This window comes from Pipistrellus kuhlii, unplaced genomic scaffold, assembly GCF_014108245.1.
Source record: "Pipistrellus kuhlii isolate mPipKuh1 unplaced genomic scaffold, mPipKuh1.p scaffold_m20_p_16, whole genome shotgun sequence".
Classification (NCBI taxonomy): Eukaryota; Metazoa; Chordata; class Mammalia; order Chiroptera; family Vespertilionidae; genus Pipistrellus; species Pipistrellus kuhlii.
The window spans coordinates 21,016,793-21,026,422 of NW_023425471.1; the positions used below are offsets into that span (position 1 = coordinate 21,016,793).

At 37.5% G+C, this 9,630-nt stretch overlaps 1 pseudogene; it reads right to left on the reverse strand.

Moving 5' to 3' along the window:
* Nucleotides 1–5,861: 5,861 nt before the first annotated feature.
* Nucleotides 5,862–9,331, reverse strand: LOC118720210 (annotated as a pseudogene).
* Between the last annotated feature and the right edge of the window lie 299 nt (nucleotides 9,332–9,630).

Here is a 9,630-nt window from a genome sequence, read left to right on the forward strand (position 1 = left end):
ATGTACACAGTGGAATTCTGAAGTCTATGTTCTCAACTATGATGCAAACTCTCTGTGTGTATTCTTTATTATTATTATTATTATTATTATTATTATTATTTTAATCTTCATTGTTGAAAGTATTACATATGTCCTCTTCCTGCCAGTGACCCTGTCTAGCCTGCTTCCTCTTCCCTCCCCAGGCCTTCACCACCATATTGTCTGTGTCCATGGATTATGCATATATGTATACAAGTCATATGTGCATACCCAATAACCTTCCCCTGCCTTCCCTCTGAAGATCTCCAGTCTGTTACATGCTTCCATGTCTCTGGGATCTACTTTGTTAAACAGTTTATTTTGTTATTTGGATTCCACATATGGGTAAAATGTGATACTTATATTCCTCTGACTGCTTTATTTTGTTTAGCATAATACTCTCCAGGTCCATCCATGCTGTTGCAAATGGTAACACTTCTTTCCTTTTCACAGCTGCATAGTATTCCATTGGGTAAATGTAACACAATTTTTTATCCACTCTTCTGCTGATGGGCATTTGGACTGTTTACAAATTTTATCTATTGAAAGTTGTGCTGATATGAACATAGGGGTGCATATATTCTTTCTGATTTCTTAAGATATATTCATAGAAGGTGGATCACTGGGTCAAATGGGAGTTACATTTTTAATTTTTGAAGAAACTCCATAATGGTTTCCATAGTAGCTATACCAGTCTGAATTGCCACTAGCAGTGTACTATGGTTCCATTTTTTACACATCCTCTCCAGAACTTGTAGTTTGTTGATGATAGCCATTCTGACAAGTGACAGGTGATACCTCATTTTCATTTTGATTTGCATCTCTCAGGTAGTTACTTTGAGCATTTTTTCATTTCTCTCTTGGCATTCTGTATGTCCACTTTAGAGAAGTGTCTATTTAAGTCCTTTGCCAATTTTAAAAATTGGTTTGTCTTCCTTTTGTAAAGTTATATGAGTTCCCTATATATTTGGGAAATTAACCCCTTATCAGATGTATCATTGCCAAATATGTTCTCCCATGGAGTGGACTCTTGTCATTTTGTTGAAAAGTTGTGCAGAATCTTTTCTATTTTACTATAGTCCCATTTGTTTATTTTCTTCTTATTTTCCTTTTCCCAAGGCAATGTATCAGTAAACATGTAAGAGATGTGACTGAGTTGTTGCTGACTATAGTTTCCTCTAAGATTTTTATGGTTTCACAACTTACATTGAGGTATTTTATCCATTTTTAGTTTATTCTCAAATATCTTGTAAAATAGTAGTCTTGCTTCATTTTTTTTGCATATACCTGTCCACTTTCCCACCACCATTTATTTAAGTGACTGTCTTTGCACCACTGTATGCTCTTGTCTCCTTTGTCAGGTATTAATTGAATATAGTGGCTTGGTTTGATTTATGGGTTCTCTGTTCTATTCTATTGATCTATATGCCTGTTTTTGTGCATGTACCAGGGTGTTGTGAGTACAGTGGAATTGTCCTATCACTTGATATCTGGTATTGTGAATCCTCCAACTTTGTTCTTCTTTCTAAAGATTACTGCAGATATTTGGGGGTCCTTTTTGGTGCCATATAAATTGTTGGAGTGTTTCTTCTAGATCTGTGAAATATGCAGTTGCTATTTTAATAGGGATTGCATTGAATTTATAGATTGCTTTAGATAGTATGGACATTTTAATGATGTGGAGTCTACAAATCCATGAACACGGTATACTCTTCCACTTGTTTATATCTGCCTCTAACACTTTTCCCCCCCACATCCTGTACTATTCTGAGTACAGGTCTTTTACCTCCTTGGTTAAGTTTATTCCTATTTTAATTTTTTATTGCAATGGTTAAGTAGGATTGTGTTTTTATTTTCTCTTTCTGAGAGCTCATTATCCTATATAATAAAAGGGTAATATGAAAATTGACCCTAAGGATAGAATGACCAGAAATGACTGGTAGCTTTGATGTGCCCTGACCACCAGGGGGCAGACATGCAATGCAGGAGCTGCCCCTTGGTGGTCAGTGCACTCCCACAGGGGGAGCTCCACTCAGCCACAAGCCAGGCTGAAGGACCACCGAGCCACCAGATGATTTATTAAAAAAAAAAGAAATTAGAAATTTATATGACACATAGGCCTGTGGTGCTATGAACATCCCTTCGGAGGGATGTCTGAGTGCCAGTCTAGGCCCGATTCCTTTGGGAGCAGACCTAAGCTGGCAGGTGGACATTCCCAGAGGGATCCCAGACTGTGAGAGGGTACAGGCTGGGTTGAGGGACCCCCCCACCGCATGAATGCACAAATTTTCAAGCACCAGGGCTCTAGTTGTATAAAAATGCCCCAGATTTCTGGATGTTAATATTGTATCCTGTTAGTTGCCAAATTCATTTATTAAATCTAGTATTTTTTTATGGAGTCTCTAGGGTATTCTATGTACAATATCATGTCATCTGCGAATAATGACAATTTTACTTCCTCATTTTTTATTTGGATGCCTTTTACTTCTTCTCATCTGAACACTATGGCTAGGACTTATAGCACTATGCTGAACAATAGTAGTGGAAGTTGGCATCCCTGTCTTATTACTTTTATTAAGGGAACTAGTTTTAGTTTTGGAGCAGGGAGTATGATGCTGGCTGTCAGTTTGTCATATATGGCTTTTATTATGTTGATGTATGATCCACTTCTTCCCACTTTGCTGAGAGTTTTTATCTAAAAAGAGTGTTGAATTTGGCAAATGTTTTTTTCTCTGCATCAATTGATATGATTATGCTATATTTTTTTGCAGTCTGTTCATATGATGTATCACCTTTATTAACTTTCATATATTATATAGACCTGTATCCCTGGAGTAAATTCTATTTAGTCATGACGTACCATTATTTTTTTTTATGAATTGCTAAAATTTTGTTGAGGATTTTAGCATCTATGTTCATCAGAGCTATTGGCATGTAATTCTTTTTAGTGTATTTTTTTGGTTTTAGAAATAGGGTAATGCTGGCCTAATAGAGAGAGCTTAGAAGTGTTCCTTCCTCTTGAATTCTTTGAAATAATTTGAGGAGGATAGGTGTTAGTTCTTCTTTGAATGTTTGGCAAAATTCCCCTGTGGAACCTTCTGGGACAGGACTTTTGTTTGTTGTAATATTTTTTTTTTAATTACTACTTCATTTTCATCAGCCTATTCAGGTACTCTGACTCCTCCTGTTTGAGTTTTGAAAAATTGTATTTTTCTAAGAATATGTCCATTTCATTTAGGTTGCCAAGATTATTGGAATATAGTTGTTCATAGTAATTTTATACAGACCTTTGTATCTCAGTGGTGTCAGTTGTTACTTCACCTTTTTTGCTTCTGATTTTGTTTACTTGAATCATCTCTCTTTGTTTCTTGATGAGTCTAGCTAGAATTTCCTCTATCTTACTTATATTTTCAAAGAAACAGCTCTTAATTTTAATGCTTTTTTGTATTTTTAAAAAATTCCCTATGTCATTTATTTCCACTCTGATCTTTATTATTTCTTTTACTCTACTTACCCTGGGCTTTTCTTGTTGTTCTCTTTCTTATTCTTTAAGTTGTGGAGTTAGATAACTTAATATATATTTATTTAGGTAGGCCTTTGGTGCTATGAACTTCCCTCTCAGGACTGCCTTCATTGTGTCACATAGAATATTGGTTGTTGTGTGTTCATTTTCATTTGTTTCTAGGATGTATTTGATCTCTTCTTTCATTTCTTTGGTTGAAATATTCATTATTTAACAACATGCTACTTAGCCTCAATTTGTTAATGTTTTTGATTGATTTTTCTTGTAACTCATTTCTAATTTCTTGCCATTGTGATCTGAGATGTTTGATATGATTCAAATCTTCTTGAACCTGTAGAGACTTAGTTTGTGTCCTAACATGTGGTCTATCTTTGAAAATTTTCCATGAGCACTTGAAGAGAATGTATATTCTATAGCTTTGGAGTAAAATTTTCTGAAAATCTCAATTAATCCCACCTAATCTAGTGTATCATTTAGCATCACTGTTTACTTGTTGATTTTTTTTTTTTTTTTGTCTAGAAGATCTATCCAGTGATATCAATGGGGTGTTACAGTCCCCTACTATGATTGCATTGCTTTCACTTTCTTCCTTAAAATCTCCTAAAAGTTCTTTTATATATTTGGATGCTCCTTTGTTTGGTGCATATGTTTACCAAAATCATATCCTCTTGTTGTTTTGGTTCCATTAGTATTATGAAATGTCCTTAATTATCTCTTTTTATGGCCTTCACTTTGAAGTCCAATTTGTCAGCTATGCTTATTCCTACACCAGCATTTTCTTTGGGGTCGGGGGCGGGGTGGGGGGGAGATAGACAATTTTTTCCCATCCCTTCATTTTCAGTCTGTGTGTCCTTTGTTCTGAGGTGGGTCTCTTGTACTCTTGTAGACAGCATATGTATGGGTCATATTTTCTCATCCATTCAGCTACCCAATTTCTTTTGATAGGAACACTTAAGCAATTTACATGAAAGTTATTATTGATAAGTACTTATTTCTTGCCATTCTTAATCTTTATGCCTGTGTTATTTTTTTTTTCTTTCTCTATTTCTTCTGCTTAAACAATCCCTTTAGCATTCCTTCCAGTACTGGTTGGTGGTAAAAATTCATTTAGCCTTTCTTTTTTTTTTTTTTTTTTTTTTTTTTTTTTTTTTTTTTTTTTTTTTTTTTTTGGTCCGGGAAGCTCTTTATTTCCTTCAACTCTGAATTATAGCCTTGCTGGTTGGGTACAGTTCCTTGGTTTTCATTACCTTGTATAATTCATGCTATGCTCCTCTGGCCTAAAGTGCCTCTATTGAGATATGAACCCGGGCCAGGGAGGAGCCTGCAACTTAGGTACATGCCCTTGATCAGAATTGAACTTGGACCCATGGTCTGCAGGCTGAAGCTCTATCAACTGAGCAAAACTGGCTAGGAAAGGATATAACATTTCTTTGCCCCTCCAGCAGTGGACCTTTGTTTTTCCTCCAAGAGTGAGGTGGAAAAACCCTAGATCATCTTCTTGGATTCTTATTACGGAAGTTATCAAGAACACTGAGAGTGGTGTATGGAGAGCTTAGCCAATGAACTGTCAGAAAAGGTGTTTCCTCTGCAGCTCAAGTGCAGAGGCAGGCCTGCTGGGGCACTGTCTCCCAGTAGCTGCGGCCTGGGCATGCCCCTCTGCCTCTCTGCTCCTGCTCCCTCTGTGAGCCTGCTCTGCTCTGCTCTCTGCAGACCTGATGGTGGCTGCAGCACTGGCAGGCCCTGATCTGCCCTGCTGTCTGTGGACCTGATCATTGCTGAGGCACCTGGCAGGCCCTGCTTTCTGTTCTCTATGGGCCTGCTCTGCCCTGCTCTCTGTGAACCTGCTCTTTACCACAGTGCTAGCAGGTCTTGCTTCCTGCTCTCTGTATGCCTGCACCATTCATGGCTTGCCTCAAGGTGCAGCAGTCCCCTCCTCCCATCAGTGTGTGCAGTCTATAAATAGGTAACATACAAATTTGTTTGGTTGTGACCATTACAGTGTCCCAGACAAATTTCCATATTACCTCTTTATAGGTATATATTTTTTCTTCTGTTTTTCATATCCAAAACTTCTTAATGCTATTTTAGGGGAATAGCAGATTAGATTCCAGAACTTTGTGAACAGAATTCACAAACTGTGACAAAATTCTGTCATATTTAGGGTGCAATTTTGTGTATATACACTGTATGTATGTATTTCTTTTAGATTTGGCTATAGTAGACTTGCCATGGTTCAAGTGGGACGATAGCAGTACATGGATCAGGGACAGTCATTTTGGCTATGTACACATTCATAGTCCATGGCTTTCAACTAGTAGCACTATTTCCAAAGGTCTAATACTCAAACTGAAACATTTGATGCACTGGCTCCAATCTTGTCTCCTGCTGCATTCCAGCAAACTTCAAAAATTCCACCTGTTCCCCTGTAGCTTTGAACTAGAGTACCTGTCTGTGTGTTCCAGATGTGGACACATATGTCAAAAGAACCACTTGCCAGATACCTGCCATCAGGACTGAAAGCTACACTGTACATAGGCTCTTGGTGTTTTGTCAAGGTATGGATGCAAATTCCACGGTCTATATCCCATAATCTAACAGCAGAGTCAAAGGATGCACTTGCTAACATAAGGTTGGCATTTGGATTATTTGTCCCTAGTCCTCTTGGACTCCATTTGATAGTATACATTTCTTTATTATGTGCTTGCAAATCATGGACATAATTGTCTTGTTTCATATTCCATATCTTCAAAGTCATGTCATCAAAACAAGAGGCCAGGACATTGCCAGTTGGGTCCCATTTGACAGCATTTACTTCATTTGTGTGTCCCTGGAATGTTTTAATAGGTCTGACTTATCCTAATTTGCAGATGTGAATGCACATATCTGAATTATAAGAGGCAAAGGTGTTGTTGCTCTCTGCCACTCAACATCCAATGCTGGTGCTGAATGAAAAGGAAACTTGCTTGGCTTCGCTAGTGTGTGCATCCCAAATAATTGTTGTCTTGTCTATTCCAGCACTCAGGATAAAATTTCTTTTCTTTTTCCATTTTAATGCAAATATGGGGCCTTTATGCTGCTTTAAGGTGCTAGCAAGGTTACCATCTTTAGTCCATATTCTGGGAAATCCATCATATAAACCAGTTGCTAGAAGTCTATCTTCACTCTTGGTTGTGGGCACATCCCCCAGTAAGGAGTGTGCAGGAGGCAGGTGATTGAAGTTTCTCTTCAATGTTTCTAACTCTCTACCCCTCTCCCTTCCTCTCTATTCCAATCTAGAGAGGTCATGTCCTTGTTGCTGGGGACTTCTTGCCCTCCTTCTTGTATACAGTGTTGAAGTACTAACAGTGTGGAGCCACTGGTGCTATTTTCACTAAGATTTCAGATTCTTGCTATGGAGTCTCCAGACCCTGATGCCAAGAGATCACTAATGGGTTTCCAGGCACAGATGAACACTTTAGATTCATGGCCCCATAACACATCTGCCTTGTTGGGAGGGATTTCAATATCCATCATATCAGTATGATTATTTGCTATAGTATGTACCCCATTCTCCTCCCCATTTGCTGTGTTTTCTCCATTTTTTTTGCAGATCCTTCTTGCTTCATGGCAGCTGTAGCAGTTACTGCAGCTGCTGCTTGTTGCAGTGCTAGCTTGTTTCTTTAAGCTTGTTGTCTTCTTTGTACTATATCAGGTATTACAGCATCTATCAGTGACAAAGACTCTATAGGTTGACCATACCTTAGACATTTCTGGATGATAGAAATCAATGCAGCAGGTGGGAAAAGGGCACCATTGATTGATTGATTGATATGGTTTTCTATACCAAAGGTAAAGCTGAATGAGAAAATCTTGACTCTTGCAAGTTTCTATATACCAAGAAGTTGACCTCATCACTGCCTTATACTCATCTTTATTCCCACTTAACCCATGAGATCACAAAACAGGATATAACCCATTGACAGTGCATTAATATGGGGATGTACAACTTCATATCCGGTACCACCAAACACAAGTTGCTGTTGCTGATGCTGGAAACTGTGGCCTCCTACGCCGCTCCCCCCTCCTGGGAATGGAGGCACAAGGAAATTCCCCTCCTCGCCTCTGCGGAGAGTGGGGAGAGCCCAGAGGGGGGGAGATGGAATTATAACCCCAGCTAGAGGAGGGAGCAGGGTTGGGAGCCAAAGGTCGGGGGCAGGGAGCTGGGCAGGTATCCCCAGGTGGCCAGTGGAGGTGCTCCCGCTGCCAATAATATATACATAATTTTTTTTGTTTGTTTTTTTGTTTTTTGTTTTTGTTTTTGTTTTACAGAGAGGAAGAGAGAGGGACAAAGAGTTAGAAACATCAATGAGAGAGACTCATCCATCAGCTGCCTCCTGCACACCCCCTACTGGGGATGTGCCAGCAACCAAGGTACATGCCCTTGACCAGAATCGAACCTGGGACCCTTCAGTCCACAGGCCGATGCTCTATCCACTGAGCCAAACCAGTTTTGGCAATAAAATATATTTTTATAAAAAATAGCATGAACATATGTGTGGGATTGGGAAATTCCAGAACTGATGATCAGACTTTCAGATTATATTTTCTCTATGTATCAATATTTGTAGATATTTATTTGTTTTAAATAAATTGTATTCTTTATCTCAAAATTTGCAAGGTCTCTAATTTGGAAACAGTAAGTACTCTTAGATAAAGCAAATTAGTTCCACATTTCAGAAACCTATAAGAGTAATCAATTTTGGCAGTCATATAAAATATATCAGACAATTATGTTAGGACTGAAAATCTTGATGTGAAGATGTGCATTACATACAAAACAAGGGTTGGATTGTATCTTATAGAGGAAAGAGTCAAGTAGCTGCTAAACAGTCTACAATATAAAATGTTTTGAGAGTCTTAAAATTATTAGCATAAAATTTATGAGCAAAATCTATTATATTATTGATTTTATCTTGTTACCAACATCCTACGTTTTGGGAGAGCAGGGAATATTTTCTATAAGATTACAATAGTTATCAACTTAAAGTAAAGATATATCACATTGGAGGTACAGGAATGGGGTGGAGAGCATCAACGGGGGCAAAGAAGACATCTATACTACTTTCAACAGTAAAGATTCAATTAAAAATAAAAATTAAAAAAAGATATATAGCATTGGAAATGTTATGTGTTTCTAAAAAACAGATATTTGAATTTTAATTACCATAGATAATATATCTATCTTAATATTGGGGAGAAACACTACCTCTCCAGAGAAAACTTTTTTTTATATAGTTAAAGGCATAGATAAAACACAAACCAGAATTTTAAACATTTGTAATTTATTTTCCAGTAAAAATTATGACTTTCAAGATATCATGATATGTTTTTCTGAGAATTTTAAAAATAATTTTTATTTTTAAATTGCAATTGACATACACTATTATATTAATTTCAGATGTACATACCAGTGAGTAGACAGTATATATCATGATTTGTTAAGTTTCTTATCTTCAGTAACTGTCAGCTCTACTTCACTTTGGCCACCCACCAACAGGCCTTACTTTCTACTGTTTCATTGCTGAGATATACTCTTTAAAATCCAAAGTTCTGATGGTTTTTCTTTGCACCCCAAACTAATATCTAAATTTCCTCACTCCCACTGAGGTTCAATTGCCTCACATTTTGATGAAATATATAGCTACCTCACCATGATCTAGAGTGAATTTCTGCCATCTGACTTATCTGATTCACATGAACATAGCCAATTATTTCAGCTATTCTCTTGTTAGCATCCTCCTGATGTTTCATTTTTGTCCATGAATTGCAATTTCTCAACCCTGGGTGAACTCCCACTACTTTATTAAAGGTGATTTTTTTATACACATTGTGCATTTATGAATGAATATTTAAAAGTTTTTTTGTGCCTTAACTGGTTTGGCTCAGTGTATAGAGCGTCGGCCAGCGGATTGAAGAGTTCCAGATTTTCCTCTCCATTCCTCTCTGTAAAAAGTCAAGGTGTGATATATATATATACACTTTTTTGTGCTGCAATGTTTTATCTTTTTTTTTAAGTGTGTGAGTGTGTGTGTGTGTGTGTGTGTGTGTGT